Source organism: Protopterus annectens, chromosome 1.part0, assembly GCF_019279795.1.
Source record: "Protopterus annectens isolate FY-2018-M chromosome 1.part0, PAN1.0, whole genome shotgun sequence".
NCBI lineage: Eukaryota > Metazoa > Chordata > Ceratodontiformes > Protopteridae > Protopterus > Protopterus annectens.
The window spans coordinates 173,311,022-173,330,840 of NC_056725.1; the positions used below are offsets into that span (position 1 = coordinate 173,311,022).

General features: G+C 44.7%; 1 protein-coding gene across 1 annotated transcript in view; it reads right to left on the reverse strand.

Annotated features, from left to right (window-relative positions):
• The window catches only part of LOC122795996, a 928,531-nt gene that overhangs the window by 759,775 nt on the left and 148,937 nt on the right, over nt 1-19,819 (reverse strand). The window lies entirely within an intron of this gene.

Consider the following 19,819-nt stretch of genomic DNA (forward strand, 5'->3'; position numbering starts at 1 on the left):
GTAGCACATTGTCCCCATGTTTGTGATGATCAGGTCTAGTATATTATCTCCCCTTGTGGGAGAGGTGACTAGCTGTTCCATTGCATTTGACTTAGTGAATTCTGGGAACCTTTGGGCTAGGGTGTTTGGGGTAGAATAATGCACCCAGTGTATGTTAGGGTAGTTGAAGTCTCCCAATATGATGGTGTGTGGTGGGGCATTCATATCCTCCAATGTCTTCAGGAAGGCTGACTGTGGTTCCTGAGATTGGGAGGGTGGTCTGTAACATGCTACCAGTTGTATAGCAGGTTTGCCTATGGTTATCTGCACCTGGATGGTCTCTGATGCTTCATCTGTTGCCACTAACCTGGAGGTGTGGGTGTCCTTCATGAATATGGACACACACCCTCCCTTTTTGTTTTGTCCCGAGTCCTGGGCCAAAAAAGCATGATATGGGGTAAAGCCTGGTACCGCTGGTGTGCTCTCAGGAGCCTTGAACCAGGTTCTCACTTACTGCACAGACATTGAGATTGGTAGAATATGTATGTACAGATATATGTAATACGCACATACATATATAGATATATGTAGATACATATACATATACAGATAGATCTGACTGACAACAGATATGTCTGTATATGACTATCTCGCTCTCTCTGTCCCACCCCCTCTCACTCGCACTCTCCCTCTGTCTCTCTCTCATTCTCTCCCCCTCTCTCCCCACATCTATATGTATATATCTACATCTATATATACATATTATATACATATATACAAACATATATATATATATATATATATATATATATATATATATATATATATACAGATATAAATATATCAATATATATATATATATATATATATATATATATATATATATATATATATATATATATATATACTGTATGAGACACATGTGTGCAGATGTCTTGCAACAGGTGCCTGGTGTCAAAGGCATGGAGTGAACACCAGTGTGGATACTGGAGTACCATACCCCATTCAAAAACACTGACACTAGTAACCACCACATATGTGCATGCCTGCCCACCACTGCATGTGTCAGGGGGGAACAGGGGCAACAAGTGTACAATAGGCTCCCCATTGATATACACAGTGGCACACTAGTCCTGTAATACTTGTACATGGAATGTGTCAGCGGACATGGTGTGTCAGCTATGGACATGTAGGTCACTGTACCCCTCCACACCCCACAATGTCCTACACGGTATGTACCTCCCATGACAGCTACAGATATGGAGAAGGACACAGACATATGCAAGTAACTGTGTCGATGCACTTAAACACAATACCTATACAGAGTGACTGACAAGACCACAGAGTGCACACGGACTACCTACATAGAGGTTACCACTGCTGGATATACATAGTTCGGACACACCCATGACAGTTGTCTAACAACCATGGTATCACCTCCAACATCCACAACACAAATTACCTATGTCTGTCATCCTTGTCACTGCAGTATAGAGCACATGGTGGAGGTACAGGACCCTACCCACAGATACGACATACCCTGTAGTAGACCACACAGAATTAAGAAGCACGGCTCCCCATGAGTAGATGCCAGACATACCCCTGCTGAATGTTATGCAGATAGGTAATATGCCATATGAGTCACCCTGTGTAACTGTTTGTAAGGAGCAGGTACAATCATAACACATGTGTCACAAGGGGCAGGGTAGCATAAGAGTATGCTGCTGTAGGCCCAGGGCCAAAAGCACACTACCTACCTAAGACACAATGCACACCCATGAACACATTGCAAATGAAATATGTGAGGTGGAATGAGTGTGCCAGTGACTGGGTGCATGTTGTGTACTGGTATGATTGCTCACCATGACTGTCTGTCTGTCATGGTAGTGTGTATCCTTGGTGTGAGGCCAGAGACAGGTGTGTGAGGTATTGCGATCAACACATAGTACATTGCCATATATTGTGCTGTGTTACCCTGTATGTCACTGTGGTGTAGGTAGGGTTATGGCAAGTAAGAGTAGTGTGCATTACCAGTGAAATATGTAACGTGCATTGTGTGCAGTGCATGGGCTGATAATGTTCCCCATACAGTACCTTGACAAAAACCCCCAGTGTGAGGTTGTGTATTGTACCTGAAACAGTGTGTTGACTGCTGCAGTATACTAGTCTGTCGTATGGAGTGTGCCAGGAACTGTTGCACAGTTGTCGGATGAGCACTGATATCTGGTCATTTACATGTCTATTCCCCAATAGACAGACAGATGCTATATATGGTGGTTAAGTTATATAACTGCAGTCGAGTATTATGTGTATTATGTGTGCCATAGTTTGCTGACAGATATTGCTGACATATTTTCCTTCTCCTTTTCAGGGCTATGGTTCACCAGAGGAACCCTGTCTACTCTGCTTCAGAGGAGGAAGAGATACACCAGAGCCTGGTGCGGAATTTCGCTGTACTCTTTTCCCACACCAGCCAGAACCAGCAGGAGAGGGCTGCACTGTGGCAAGACCTGGTCCATCAGGTAAATAACATAGGCACACATAACCGGACATATGAGCAGGTACGCCATCACTGCAGTGATTTAATTAGAAATGTCCATCAGCGTGCGTCTGATATCCACAGGCAGCAGCTTGCCACAGGTGGTGGGGTGTATAGACATCACCCCTCACCAGACTGGAGGGACTACTCCTAAGTGTTATGGCTCCAGCCCAACAGCAACAGCAGCAGCATACATGTGTAATGATGGAGGCTGGAGCCACACAGCAGCAGGATACGGAGCGTGCAGGTAACATGCCATGTGTATAGTTGACCGTTCTGTACACTGTTAGGTTATGCATGTGTGAGGTATGTCCTCGTTTTGTAGCTGTAATCTTGGTAATTATTCTGCAAGAGTGATATCCTCAATATCAGCAGTACACCTGTGGAAGCTAACTGTTGCACTACTGAACTGTATCATGCCCACAGTATCAAGGGCACATCTGTGCCCACTGACAATAAATGTCTCTTTTATGCAGGTCCCTCTGGTGTAACAGCAAGGCAGCCTATCCATGCTGGTGAGTGTGTAATACCATTACCTTCAATGCTCTTGATACTAACAGTAATAATAGGCTGAAGCAGTAGTGCTATGTGTTTGATTGCAGGTGTGTTTGTGTCTGTGGGTTGATATCTCATATACTGAGGTGTGTGCATGTGTGCATGTGTGCTTGTGCCCATGTGCCCATGTGTGCATGTGTGCATGTGTGCATGTGCCCATGTGTGCATGTGTGCATGTGTGTATGTGTGCATGTGCCCATGTGTGCATGTGTGTATCAGTGGTGACATTGTGTACACATTGTAAACTGTGTTTCCTGTCTTACTCCCACAGGTTCTGGTGCTGCTCTAGTGTTGTGCAGCAGGGAACCTGAATCAGCTGCTGTGGATAGTGATAATGATGATACCTGTGTAATGGCACAGGTAGGTGTGCCAGGGTCCGTCATTGGTCAGCCAATTGACACTACACAGCTGTCAACCCCATCAATGCGCACAGTCATCCTGCCAATACATACTTTGTCACCAATGCCCCTAGGTGATGGACAGGATACAGTGGGCATTGACCAGGGTAATGTGGTATCGGTGGCACATACATCCCCACACAGCAGCCATGGCCATGGTCCTGACATGGTACCACACAGGCAGACGTCCAGGGGTTCTAGTGGGAGCATCCGTGGGCGTACCACCCCTGTCAGATGTGCCCACAGAGGTCTTTCAACCTCAGCTATGTTTCGGGCTGTAATGCAGGCACAGTCACGTATGGAACGGTACACCAGACAGGGACTGAGGGAGCTTAGAGCATGTCGCACAGCCATGAGTGACAGTATGCGTGATGTTGTGGCTGCCATCCTTAACTTCACCGAGGTCATTGACAGACGTTGGGGGGACACATTAGATTTGTTCCACAACTACATGTCCATGAGCCAGGGCAATGGTGGATGGTTGAGGCATCGACGTGGCCATATGCCAGCAACAGCAGAAGCTGGCAGCCGTCGTGTACGACAACAGGCCTGCGGCCGCTCACATAGTGCCAGCAGCAGCCCCAGCAATGCTGGGTCTGTGCTGTCATAAGACCGCCCCAGGAGACCACGTGCACGTGGAGCTGGACAGTCCCAACAGGGACCTGTCTCCAGTCACCAACCACCTGTTTCTGATGACAGTACCCAGTCTGGCTTAGTACCTGATATGGTCCGTAGCACCCCTGCCAGGCACAGGTACCATGTCCGTGGCCACAGACAGTGATCTGTATGACCTGGCAGGTACAGTCTGTGGCTGTCCACAAACACCTGTATATGGCAGCCATGAGGTGGGACTGTGTGCATTCATACACACATGCAAAGTGATAACACCTAGGGCTAACGCATACATGCACACACTGCATCAACATTGCCCCATCTTGTACTGCTGTCCCTCACCAACACACACACACAGACATGTCAATTGGTTGTATCAGTGGCAGACTCAGGCATACCAGGTACACACCCTGTGCATATGATGAAACTGTGCCACCGCCTGCAATCTGTAAAATCAGTGCAGGAACAGGTTAACATGGTGCTGATGCACAGGGTGACTACATAGACATGTTGTAATAGTATGATGTTGACAACAGTACAGTGTAATGATATCATTGTCGGTATATACCAGCATGCCTGATGCAGTTACAGTATGAATGTCATTGTATTGTTTTGTACACCCATAGTAATTACCACAGTGTTATGTCTGCACATCTTTGCATACTGGTGTTGAGGCTGTGAAGGGATGGCCACCTACATAGCTAGCACAGGGGATACAACAATGTACATATTGATACTCAATGATGGTCATGTCAACTGCGAGTTGCATGCTGTCCACACACGACTCTGCAATGCGGATGTTTCAGGATGTTGATATCTGTGCAGTACTACACAACAGGTTCAAGGCTCACAAGAGCACACTAGCACTACAAGGTCACACCTCATACCATGCATGACAGCACCAAAACACAGAACTAACTATGACAGGAGGGAGAGTGTCCATACATGTCAAGGATACTGTGGTGCCAGGACAGGTAGCATACATCATACTAAGTCTGGAACTGCTGAGTGAGGGCTCAGTGTCTGTTATTTGACATGTGTATTATTACAGGTATGAGCACTTGGGTATCAGGCCAGTTATTCAACATTACGAAGGTACATGGTCTACACACTCGTGTGGGGTGCGGCTGGACCCAGCCCATCTGACCTGTGAATGTCTGGGTACTGGCTTATAGTGCCTGCATATATGCACTGTTACCTACTGGAAGTCGTACACCTTGTTTATTGTAGCATAGTCTACATACAGGCCTGCTGACTGTAGCTTTGTTTGTATGCATGTTTGCCTGTTATGTTCCTGAAACACTGATTCCACCTGCAGTGCAGATTTACAGTGCCTCTGTGGATCCCTAGTGACATCTGTATTGCTTACTGTATTGATGTCCATGTCTCACTTGACAGAACATCACTGTTTGTCCTGTTTGCATGTAACTTGCCTGTAACACATTGCATATGACTTACCTCGCATTTGCTCAAGACAGCATTCATATATGCCAGCACTAACAAATCAGGAGCACTACACCCTCACATAGTCACCTTGAGTACCTTGTTCCCCATTGGCCCTATGTGTCGTTACTTAGTATGGGATTCACAATGCTATGGTAGCATGTGCAAAGGTCACCTGTCGATCTACTCTCAGGTCCAGTAGGTGAATCTGTGAATCATGTGGCAATGTTACAGCTGCCTCATGTACACAGACAACCCTGTCCCCTTCCCATACACGTACAACACATGTGAGAGATGCAGCCACGTAGCCAAACTGGGGGCTAAGCTCTGTTAACTCAGCACTGGCATTCCCTGTCAGGTGGAGTGGGATACTACAGTGAATACAGTACCAGTCTCCCATAGACCTGCCACGACCGCAATCCAAACACAGAAACACACAGGTACATTATTGGACTCTCAGAATAGCATCCTGCCTGAGCAGCTGACACCTGCAAAGCAGACACACAAACAAACGTTAAGCCAGAGCAGAGCACATGCAACACATAGCTCACAAAGCCTGTGTGCCAAACAGTCACAGGCCATACGGCTTGACAACACACCTGCTACAGTTGTATGAGGTACCTCTATCATCAGGTACACTGAGGTCCTGCTCACCAGGCTGAACAAGGTGACGGTCACACTGAGCTGCCTGTCGGGCACTATGATCCACCACATAACACAAGCATACCGGTCACTCCAAGGCATGTAGACGTATGACTCAGTCATTGTCTGTGCCAGTGTGTATGACCTCTGATGCACCTCCCTGGACTACATGTTAGGGGACATAGAGGGGCTCTCTGAGCTTGTGGCACAGGCTGGTATGACCCTGGCCTTGAGTATCATCTCACCCTCACCAAGAATGCTGCCACAATATGTAGACAGGATCATCAGTTTCTGCAATTAACATATGTTTCAGTGACATTCAAAGGGGATCCAATGCCTGTCAGTGTGGGATTACATGCTGGACAATCCACATTGCTTTGCTTGGGACAGCTTGCACCTGTCACCCATGGGCCGTTGTATATTGGCAGAGGCTCTTGCTACACACATAGTGCCTTTGTATGCAAGGCTGACATTACATAGCCACCTACACAGGTATCACATGGGATAGGACACTAATAGAAATGCTACACAACAGCAGCAGTGTAAACCTCAAGATGCATGCAGTGGAAACTGTCCTTAGCATGGGGTACAGCAATATCTGTGCAGTAACAGACTCCTGGTACAAGGCTCCCAGGTGCACACCATCAGTGCCAGGTCATTCCTGATACCATGCTTGTCATCCCCTACACATGCACCAAACCAGAACAGGGGGGATGTATCCAAAGGCACCTCAGATACACACACCCCCTGGTTGGTGGCACTGCACAAAGCATCAGAGCCTATCCATGTGCAACTAACAGTGGGTTAGACTGCCTTCAGGTTCATAGCCTGGCACTCACCACACTCCCATACCCAGGAAACCCACTTGGCCTTCCCGACAACACTGGGAATATGATGGTCTCTACACACACCATTATATGGTTGAACTGCGACTACCCAAACATAGAGTGTGAGCATTACTCTAGCTCCAAGACCCTATCTGAAGGGTTCTTATCATTCATTCCCTGCATTGCTATGGAGCAACTTGTTACCACTCCCACAAGAGGTGACAACATGCTGCACCTGTTCATCACCAACATGTGGACTATATGCTCCAGACCAGTCATGTATCCCACGCTGGTGGGATGACACCATCTACAACCCACACTGTCTAGTCACATACCACATGCATCCCCTGCACAGAACACCACAGTCATACAGTTGTCTGATGCATATTCCATGTATTCACATGAGGCAGGCTTCGGACATGGGAACTATTGCAGTTCACAGGTACATATGTGTAGGTGGCACACACATACATCATGTGTGCATTGACATTACTGATATAATGTATGTCGTGCAATATTGGGAACACCCCCCCACACACATGGACAAACTGTGTGACAAAACTACACATGGCATTTGTAGGATACAAACCCCTACCTAACTATGTTAGATCACTTGTGAGAGACGCAGTAGCAGAGCGTGCTATTTGCATTACTGGGAGGATTGCTTTCTCCTGCTGTACTTATAGGGTGCTGACATCATTAGTGTTTAGACATTGGAATATGCAGCATGTGTTGTGTAGTAATAGTTGCCAAAAGGGACAATTTTTTTACATATTCACACACACACTGGGCACTTGCAGGATTCAAACCCACACCTAACTATGTTATGACACTTTTGAGAGACGCAGTAGTAGAGTGCGCTATTTGCATTACTGGGAGGACTGCTTTCTCCTGCTGTACTTATAGAGTGTTGACATCATCAGTGTTTAGACAGTGGAATATGCAGCATGTGTTGTGTAGTAATAGTTGCCAAAAGGGACACTTCTCTTACACATGGAATTGCACATACTATTTTCCCACACACATACTGTGCACTTGCAGGATTCAAACCCACATCTAACTATGTTATGACACTTGCGAGATACGGAGTAGCAGAGCGTGCTATTTGCATTACTGGGAGGATTGCTTTCTCCTGCTGTACTTATAGGGTGCTGACATCATTAGTGTTTAGACAGTGGAATATGCAGCATGTGTTGTGTAGTAATAGTTGCCAAAAGGGACATTTCTCTTACACATGGAATTGCATACATTTCTCCCCCACACACATTCACACACACACACACCTACCTATGTTATGACACTTGTGAGAGACGCAGTAGCAGATCGCGCTATTTGAATTACTGGGAGGCTTATTTTCTCCTGCTGTACTTATAGGGTGCTGACATCATCAGTGTTTAGACAGTGGAATATGCAGCATGTGTTGTGTAGTAATAGTTGCCAAAAGGGACATTTCTCTTACACATGGAATTGCACACACTACTCCCCCACACACATTCACTGAGCACTTGCAGGATTCAAACCCCTACCTATGTTATGACACTTGTTACACACGCAGTAGCGGAGCGCGCTATTCACATTACTGGGTGTAATACCGCTCCTGACATATGTATAGTGTGCTGACATCATTATGGATGAAGAGGTATGTACATCTGTTACTATCCATCAGTACAGAGGAGAGCATATCTATGCATTAACTTTGCACAGGCACAGTGGCCTCATGTACTGTGGAGGCAGATGCCAAATACACTGTGGATAGCCTTCTGTATTCCCTAGGGACAAGTCTAGTATTGCACTCTACAGCCATATGTTTACCTGTCAGATGCAAGTATCTGTTGCTCATATACTGTTTGTGGGTCTTTATTGCCATAGCCTTCCCTATCTCTATAAACAACGTGTGTACTGTGGGAGATGTTTGCATATGAGTGGGATCCAGTACTTTACTTATGTCTCTGTTGTAACTTCACTGTGTGCACTGGGCAGATGTCTGTATTGTGGGAGGTTCCTGTGTTAACACATAGAAATGCCAGATATGTGTGTGCAACTGCTGAACTGTGACATGGCCTAAGTGTGTGAGCATGCCCAGTTCGCAGTCTGTATGGCTCTTGACTGACACGTCTCATTCATCTAAGTGTGCGAGCATGCCCAGTGTGACCTTTCCTTATGTTGGGATCTGTGGACCACCACATTTGTGTTTGTGTGTGGACGCCATCTATATATCACATGTACAGTTGAGTGTTGGACATCAGGTTGTGTTCTTACAGCCCAACTGCTTTGTGTCTGAATCTAACAGGCATTATGCTGTGCCTGCAGGGTCGCCATGGGATAGTTTGCATACAGTTGTCATCATCCTTTCCTGCTGACCAAACAGTTGTATTGTCGTATAGTGTACTGGTGCAGAACTTTCACTGTGGTGGACAGTATAATCGGTTTCAGTCCTATCACTGCTTGTAATATTTATAGTGAGCACACCAGACTGGTTGAGGGCCAGTTGTGCAGATATGACCATGTTGCATTTTGTTCAGATATGGACAGCATAGTACATGATTGTCCAACATTGTTAATGTATTCCACAACTTGTGTGGACAGTGACAAACAATGGCCATGTGCCCTAGTCCATTTGTAATGCTAGTCAGAGAGTGTTTGTCCTTCAACACACATTTACTGGAGTTTGCCATGACATATGTCACAGTTAGTGTGCTGTGCCTCTGTCTACCTGTGACATACAGGTGATATCCAGGGTGCACCACCATCTCCCATCCAGTCATCATGATTCCTCTGGATGACAGTCAATGAGGGACTCCCTGGATATCCTGTAGTGGGAGTATAGTCCTGAGTGGAGTGAGCTTCTGGGTTATGGACCAATTGGTACAGCATGTCCTGTTTATGTCTGTGCTGGGGTTCAGGCCTGTCAGCTGCATACGTCACCAGCATTCAGTGTTTACATGGTGGCAAATGTCCATTGATACCAGATTGGTCATGGCTCTATACATCAGGCACAGTTCACCTCCAGCCAGGCAATATGGCACTGTGTGGAGCTGCAGTTTCTTTAATCAGGAGACACATGGCATCTGTTACAGCTCTGTGATCCTCCTGGTGGGGTATTTGTGTGGTCTTTCCAGTTGCTGCAGGTGTCTGCTACGGTACATCCCTGAAGGGCCACTGTACACAATTGTGAGGCTGCTGATGGATGACTGGAGAGGCACATTGACCTACCCTAACCAAGCTGTGCTTACCTTCATGATTAGGTGGGTATATGGTATGTTTCTGTAACCACTACAGACACATGGTTGTCACATGCAGGATATCTATCACCTTGTGTCCCCGGGTCTCTTATTTCTCCTGATGTACTTACTGGGTTAACACCTATGTGGTAATTTCTGGCCATGTACTGTGTTTCCACAGGGGTTGATTATACACTATTCTGCATTTAGCTTGTTGACATGGCTGTGGCACCACTTGTCTGTTTCTATGTGTGCCTTTTGTAGGTTGCTTGTGTCAGCTGGAGGGTCCGATATGGTGGGCAGTTTGTAGTCCTCTGCGAACCTGTTCAGACAGAGTCCTTCCATGTTGGCCTGTACCTATGTGACATATATAGCATACAAGAGAGGTCCCAGGACCATGCCTTGTGGGATGCCAGTTGTACCTGGTTTGCAGTCTGCCATGGCTGCAGCATGTCTGACCAGGTCAGTTCTGTCCTTGAGCTGGTTTGCAACCCATCTACTTGCATAGGGGTTTATAGTTAGGCTGGTGAGCTTATCTGTACCGCCAACTAGGGTATTGTATGGAAGGGATTAGCAAGGTCCAGATAGGCTGTGTGGTCCACATTCCCCACATCAATGGCCTTGGTGCACGTTTCACATGAGTCAGACATGTGTAAGGGGCAGGATCTGCCCTATGAAAGCCACACTGGGTAGGGTCCAATGTCTGTAGGTACCCAATCTCGTTATTCATGGGATCCATGATCATCCTCTCCATTACTTTGCCAACCAAGATAGTCGGGGTTGAGGGGTGATAGTTTGCAGTATCCATTCAGGCACCCCCTTTGTGGTGTGGGACCACTGTTGCTGTACACTGCTCTTTGGGTACATATCCTGTGGTAAGACTGTGAGTGTGCAGTAGTGCTATTTGGTGTTCCATTCTTCTTACAGTACTTGTTGGACACAACCCAGGACACCATCTGGTACCATTGATGCTGTCTGCTGTGCTTTGTGGATGCTGGCTGTTACCTCAGCATCTGCAATGTCAGGGGGCCAGCACTCTCCTGGGATAGATATTTGGCAGTTAGGTGCTGGTGGGGAGTTTGGAAGGAATCTGTTCGGTAGGCTGTTGGCAATGTGTGTGGGTTTGGTGTATTGTTTGTGATATTAGAGTGCTGCAGAGCATATCTGTGGATCATCACCATGGTTCCTACCATCAGGTAGGACAGCTGTGTGATAATCCTTTGTGTCCTGCACAATTTGTATCATCATAGGTTCATAGGTTCATACTAGGCTATCTGCCCTGGCCTTGTTTGAGCATGGACAGACTGTGTGTGGGTCTCGACACCTTGCAATGTGCATATTATGCCCACGTAGGGTTTACTTTACTAGATGTGACACAGGGATGGCCCCCAGTGTACACCTACTATCTCCCATGCACTTCACCAGATTTCTCTTGTTGAGTTTGAGTGTGGAGCTCAGCCTATCATGGACTGGGATTCTGTTCCAGAGTGTCAGGAGCCTCTGGGTTATGGATCTGTCCCTCCAGCACATCCTATTAATCTATGTGTGGAGGTTCAGATATCTCACTGTGGTGTGTCTGCTGGATTTGGGGTTTCTGCAGTGGAGCATGTCCATTCATTCTAGATTGGACATGGCCTTGTACATCAGGCATACATCACCTCTGACTGGGCAGTATGCTTCTGAATTGGGCTGTGGTTTCTTCAGCCAGGCTGCAGATGTCCAATGTTTGGACCCTTTATCCTGTTGGTGAGGTACATTTGGGGTCTTTCTAACTGCTGCAGGTGTAAGGTAAGGTACATCCAAACTGGGGCATTGTTGTCACGTATGGGCCTGATAAGGGAAGAGTATGGGGGCACAGTGACCTCTCTAGCTCTACATGTGCATCCTTTCATATTAAGGTGGGCAATATAGCAGGTCTTCCTGGCCACCTTGGCAATGTGAGTGTCACATGACAGGTTACCATCCACTTGTGTCCCTAGGTCCCTGATTGCTTCTTCCATACATAATGGATTGCCACCTATGTCATACTTTGTGTGTGCCTTGTTTGGTATTTGTTGAGATGTTCATACTCTGCAGTGTCTTCAGGAAGGCTGGCTGGGGTACCTGGGTTTGTGTGTGTGGTCTGTAGCAGGCTTCAAACAGGTACACAGTTTGAGCCAGTGTTACTTGCCTGTGGATAGTCCATGCTGCTTCTTGCTGTGGTACCAACCTGGGGGTGTGGTTATCCTTGATAATTACTGGTAGCCACACTCCTATTGTCGTGTGTTCCATGTTTTGGAGCTGTAGAGCATGGTATGAGGCATAACCTGGTAGTATTAGGGTGCTCTTCTGGGCCTTGACCCAGGCTTCTGTTACAGAACACATATTACCATTCTCCATGCTGTGGTGGGTTTGGTCTGCATGCACCTTGCAGGTTAGACTTCTGGCGTTGGGTAGCATTACATCCAGGTTATTATCCCTTGTGCTACCTATGGTGGTGGGTTTGTGTTTCCAGACTTACCTATTCCAGGCACAGTGGGGGTGACAACAGCCTTTACCAGTATCCACACAGCCAGGTGTTCTGGGTGCATGCCATCCCTAGCAGGTGGGGCATCATGTCTTGCTCAGCATGTCAGCCCAGGCTGTCAGCCATATGTTCCCCCTTGCTAACAGCAATACCTCAGCCAATTATTGTACTTGATCTTGTTGTCTTCATAGTGTGGCATCATGCTTGGTGATGGTGAGATGTTAGGTAGGGTCTTCATGTTTGCATATACTAGATGGTGTTACATTTCTTAACACATGGCAATCATGCCTCAGGCGGTGCTGCAGGGCTGCCTTTGTCGGATGCACATACTACACTCCCTGTACATGTTTGAGAGCAGGTTGTGTCATGTTAGGCGTCCCTGTTACTATATGAGTGAGTCAGAGAGGGGTATCATTCCCAGGGTTCCTACTGAGCCAGTGTATGTGCTATGAATTGCCTCTTTGCCAAGGCCAGGGCATACTGGGCATGCCTCCTTCTGCCTACTGGGGCAGGCTCAGGTTGTTCCTCCTCCGAGTCACGCTCTGCCTGTGATGGCCTTGGCAATGGTGGGGGGCTGTTTGTTCTGGCCCTATGCTGGTCCTGCTGCAGCTGTTTTCGCAGAATCATATTATGTAGCATAGCACATACCATGACAATTTGGGTACATGTAGTTGGTGAGTACTGCAAGGCTCCACCAGATGTGTCCAGGCACCGGAACCGTGACTTGAGCAGCCCAAACACACGCTCTATTACATTACGTGTTTGTGCATGTGCCTCATTATGGCGTTCCTGTTCAGGTGTGTGTGTGTTTCTGATGGGTGTCATCAGCCACGGCTCCAGTGCATATCCTGCATCCCCCACTAGGTGACCATGTGGGATGTCCCCATTGGCAAATGTCTGGTACAGCTGCGTCAAATGCCAGATATGGGAATCATGGTAGCTCCCAGGGCAGCCAGCACACACATTCATTATTATGCCCTGGGAATCACACACAACCTGGCAGTTGATGGAGGGAAAGCCCTTGCGGTTAATGTAGGCCCTACCCCACTCACCAGCTGGTGCTTTGATGCATATGTGCGTGCAGTCTATTGCACCCACTACCTCAGGGTATACCGCTATTTGCTGGAAGAGACACATATTGCTGGCCAATACCTCACGGGCATTGGGGAAATATACATGCTCACCGACATGTGCTGACATGGCATCCAGGAACTGGTGCAGTACCCTGGAGGCTGATGCCTGTGATATCCCCATCATATCACCAGTTGGTCTCTGGAAGGTACCTGTTGCTAGTATTCTTAGGCCAACACATACCTTGGTTTCCACTGGGATGGGTTCCCCTCTGTTGGTTCTGTGTGTGAGGCATGGCCTGCACAGCTCAACAATTTGCTGCAGGAGGTCTCTGTCCACTCTATAGCGCTCCACTATCTCCAGCTCATGTAACCCTGGTAGGTGACCCTGGGCCTGTACACTCTTCTCCGTCTCCTCACTGTGGGTTGTCTGGCAGCATTTGCATTGTCACCACCCTCAGCAAGTCTCCTATGTCTCCTTATAACAGCTATGGCAGCCCCTAGCATGTTTGGTCTGAGTGCAGCTTTTTCAGTTTTCACTTCTACTAGCTTACTCCTGTCTTGCAGTGTCTCTTGAGAGAAACATACTGCAATGCTGTTTGCATTGTTTTAAGTGCTGGGCTGGGCTTGTATTCTGCCTGTGTAATTGCCTGCTTCTAATTGTTTTCACCTGCTAGCTCTACCAATATTCCCTACTAGCTTCCTTCTATTTCTTCTGCTTCCTTTTTCCTCTCTGTTTCCTCAGGGGGGAGCAGCGCGCATACCAGCAAAAACACGCTCACAGTGGCTACCACGCGCGCACATATGCTTACACAGACTAGAATCTGCTTATTCGGGTTAAAACGCGCGCACATCAGCGCTAACAGGTTTACTGATCTTTGGCTATGGCTCCTACATGCTTACTCTGCCTTACACATGCGCACTCCGTCTTATTCGCGGCTCCCAGAGCGCACACGTGCGCATGCACGAATAGCAAGAAACTTTGGTGTTGGCCACAGTGTACACCTTCCATTTCTTGACTTTTCCATGCTTATCTGTTGACACTCCTCTTTTTATGCTGTGTGATTGACATCTTTCACATAACACTTTGCTCCAATGAGCTTGATTTCTTCCTGACATTCCCCCCTGTGATGTCACCTATCTCCTACTCTGTTACTCCCCCTTATCTAACTCTTACACTACACGGAATGTGCTCATTTGCTATGTGACAGTGTGATTCACTATCCTACCACTCATTTACATAGGATTGCCTACTAATGCTTAGTTACATGTCTTACACTCAGCTTCCCCCCTTAGCAACCACTAGACGGTGGCCATGTTGTTTTTGGTCTGCTAGTCCCTGCATTGCAAATCCATGCATTACATAAAACCCACATTTGTGGGTTTCAAACCTTTATTTTTCTGTTTTATATAGCGCAGCCCATTTGCGCAGGGCTGCACTGTGTTTAAACCTCGCCGATCGGCCGAAAAAAAAAATATTTTATTTCATGTTTGCATCAGGTTACCATGCCAATGGCCACATATTTGGCCATTGGCATGCTGACTGCAACATTTGCACACTTTATTTGGAGCTGTCATGGCTCCATTGTGTTATTTGCAGTAACGTACTCAGTTGTCAACTGAGTAGATTTCTGCACCTAACACAACTCTTACACGGGCTGGTTTCAGCTTCGTGGATCGCTAATCTAACTCATTTGCATGCCTTTCGGCTGCAAGTGAGGTGATTAGCATATCCTCACCCTGCCCATGTAAGAGTCATTTTAGCTGGTCTCTTACACGGGATTTCGGGCTGTTCCTGGATCGCGATGGCTGCATGGAGTCTTACACGACTCTTAGACTCCGTGCAAGCCATCGTGAATCCTGCCCATACTGTTTAAAACCTTCAGCATGTAAAATAAAATGTGTCTTTCCTAACTACAGCATATGACGATGGTACATGACTCACTGAACAGTACACAAACTGTATATTAAACCACATCCTTCCTCTGCTGGCTAGTTTGGTCCTAAATGGGTAACAGCTGACTTCAAGCTCCCTACAAAGAAAAGATAGTATGTATGTTGACCATTGTTTAAAGTTCTAAGCAGTATAGACACATACACTTATTAAAAACAACAAGACCATATCCATCCTAAAGTGATTTAATTGTAAACTTTCATTCTTTAGCTGCTCATAAGTTCCTCATCAAATCTCAGCAGTTAGTAAGAGAACCATGCAAGCCAAACAGAACAACTAAAACCCATTCTCTTCTTGATCCCTTAACCACAAACCAACTTATTAAAGTTTTCTTTAGTCCAGGTTAGCCCATAAAACATTAATGATGACAAGCTGTAACATTTGAGTGGATGTAAAAATAATTAGCAGCCTTCTGCCATACTATGTCTTATCCAAAATCAGTACATAATGTTCAACAATCTCCCATTAAAGCCTGAAGTCTTATAACCAGACTGAAATTTATCAAACTTAATGTGTTAATCATGCAACTTATAATCTAACCACTACCTTACTAAACCTCCAAAAACAATATTTTCCAGTTAGAAAAACATCTCTGTAAAGGAATATTTGCCATGGATGACAGATGAAATTGTAGTCACTACTTTCACTCTGCTTGGACCACAACAGAACCTAACAAAGAAGGCCAACTGACAGCTAAAGGCTTTGTTCTTATATAACAGGCAAACTTCTACCTGGAATGGAATAACATTCTAGGAGGTAAGCCTGGCTGGATGCTAATAGTTGAATAATCAACCCCCATCTTTTACTTCTGATGTTTTTGCAAAATAATTTCCAACCCTCCTTAATCCTATACAGCTAATATTTCTCTCAGATGCCCCTCCCTTAGACAGAAAACTTCTTCCATTCTACCTGAGAAAGATTTCTCATATAGAAATAGGCAAGCTGATTGGTTCGCTCCCTAAATATGGATCACCTGATTGTGATGGGCTCTACCCATGACTCATTAAACTGTGGTGATTTATTTTTATTTCCCAAATATTATATCTATATCTATATCTATTTATCTCTCTCTCTCTCTCTCTCTCTATATATATATATATATATATATATGGATCTAGGACATATACTCAGGTAATCAAATCACCGAACATGAATCTCGCGCGCACAGAACACCGAAATCAGAAACAACCGAAAACACAGGTAAGCGAATATGACATTACCGAAATGAACAGAATGGCAAATAGGTGCAGCAGAGGTTACAGACTGGATTAAGGTAAGTATGCGATAGGGACTTTAGGGTTAGGGAGCGGGTAAGGTGTGTGTGCAATAGAGACTTTAGGGTTAGGGAGCGGGTAAGGTGTGTGTGCGATAGAGACTTTAGGGTTAGGGAGCGGGTAAGGTGTGTGTGCGATAGAGACTTTAGGGTTAGGGACCAGGTAAGGTGTGTGTGTGTGATAGAGACTTTAGGGTTAGAGAGCGGGTAAGGTGTGTGTGTGATAGGGACTTTAGGGTTAGGGAGTGGGTAAGGTGTGTGTTTGATAGGGACTTTAGGGTTAGGGAGCGGGTAAGGTGTGTGTGGTAGTCACGGACTTTAGGGTTAGGGTTGGGTTAAGGTAAGTGGATAGGTTGTAGTGTATGCATGGTTTAGTGGAGGGTTATTCGTAGGGTTATGTTAAGTGTATGTGTTTGGTGTATTTATTTTTGGAGTGTTTGTGCTGTGTGTGTGTTACCTGTACGTATTTGCCGTTCTGTTGTTTTCGGTGTTCTAATATTCGGTTGCCTGTGTTTACAAGTGTTTTCGATTTCGTTGTTCTGTGTGCGTGATTTTGACCATATAATATATATATATATATATATATATATATATATATATATATATATATATATATATATATAAAATCTCTCTCTCTATCTATATATATATATATATATATATATATATATATATATGTATATATATATATATATATATATATGTATATATATATATATATATATATATATATATATATATATATATATATATATATATATATATATATATAAAAATAAAACCTTACTTTTACTCAGCACAGAGTGGAAAAGGGAGATATGTATACCCATTCCAAAAGGTAGCAAACTAGCTAAAATCATCAGAACACAAACTAATTTCTCTCCTACCTCACCTAGAATAATTGTTAAAGAAAGAAGCGTATACTCAGGTGACTGATTACCTTTATACCTTTTTAACCTGTCATGAATTTATAACAGGAGGAAGACACGGATTGCTGTAGTCAAATTTGCTAACACCACATTAACTACCACTAAATAAAGGCAACTTAACAGATGCCATATTCTTTTACTTTTCCAAAACTTTTAATAGCATTAAGCACAACATACTATTAAACTTCCTTGCCACTGCAAGGCTTGGTTCCTCAATAATAAAATGTTTTTCAAGCTATCTTACTTGAAGTCCTTTGTTATTTGATCTAACAATGCTTTGTCATTCCCTAATAAAACTTTCTGCAGACTCCATACGATACAAGATGAGCTGCCTATCTGGCTACAGAATTAGCAGTTTAACTGAATGCTAAGAAAGTTAGTTTCATTATTTGATATTTCACCAAAACTTAAAATGTTACCTTATCTATAATCTATCCTTACTGCCCCCCCCCCCCCGTATGCAACAAACTAACCATTGAGAAAGTAGCTTTCTTTAGACATTTAACCTCTCTCTAGATTCCTCTTTATTTCTGTCAGTTTACATAAATAATCTAAGAGCAAAAATTCACTCAGCTCTGACTGTCACAAAAGCTTTCATTTCCTTGTGCCTAAAGGCAGAGCTTCAAGTAAAATATTTTGCAACCACAACTAGACAGAGGACTCTCTTTTCTTGCCTATAATAGAAAGTAAAAGCTCAGCAATTTACAAATATTATCCAATAATATCTGACACTTTACTTTCCTCCCCTAAGAAGAAATAGCTGTGTCATCCTTAAGCATGAGAAATGTTGCCCATTATAGCATTTTGCTGAGCTTTTCCTGCTGATACACATACATAAAATCCTCAACATTCAACTCACACACACACACACACACACACACACACACACACACACACACACACACACACACACACCACTGCTTTTAACATAAGCCCTACTATAAGTAACATCACCATCATGTTGATAAATAGATAGATAGATAGATAGATAGATAGATAGATAGATAGATAGATAGATAGATAGATAGACAGATAGATAGATAGATAGATAGATAGATAGATAGATAGATAGATAGATAGATAGATAGATAGATAGATAGACAGGTAGATTCTTAAGAGAGAATTCAGATATCAGGAACAACACAAATATGTACCATTAAGTCCAGCAGTCACTGTGGTGACTCATATGCAGCATGCTTATCTAAATTATGAAACTCCATCCCCCTAGAACATGGGTTTGGAAACAACCTTAATCTACTTCAACAAAAACTCGTAAACTTCATTACCGCTATGTAAGCCTGCTATTGCTCTAAATAGTGACCAACAATAATTTACTCGAACAAAATAGTCCCACACAAATCTGCCAACTGGAGACTTAAAAGTCGGACACCTATATCCAAACTTTATCTGATTCTCCCAAATATCTTTACTCCTCACTTTCCCTAGCTATTTCCTAAATCCTAACCTCCCCTTCCCCTTTCCTGTCACACTCATCAATAACCTACTCTTTAATCAAATCTGTTATTCTTACTGTTACTTTGCTATGTTTCTGGGTGACTATAATTATATGTTTCTCTCCTAATTACATATATAAAAGTACATACATATAACTTCAGCATGCCTCTGTACATATCAAATCTTTACACCTCTTACCTAGCTATAGCTTAGCCTCTCACGATTTTGTTAGTTTATTTATTTAGCTGCACTTACATATTTCTAATGCAATGTTTGCCAGTGCTACTTTTTTGCTGGCATTCAGAACTTGTTTGCTGTGATTGTAGCCTTAGTTACCAACACCATATGCTGTATTTATACTCTAGAGCTTTTCTCCCCTGACGTCTGCTGAAGAAGAGCATTTTGCACAGTCAGAG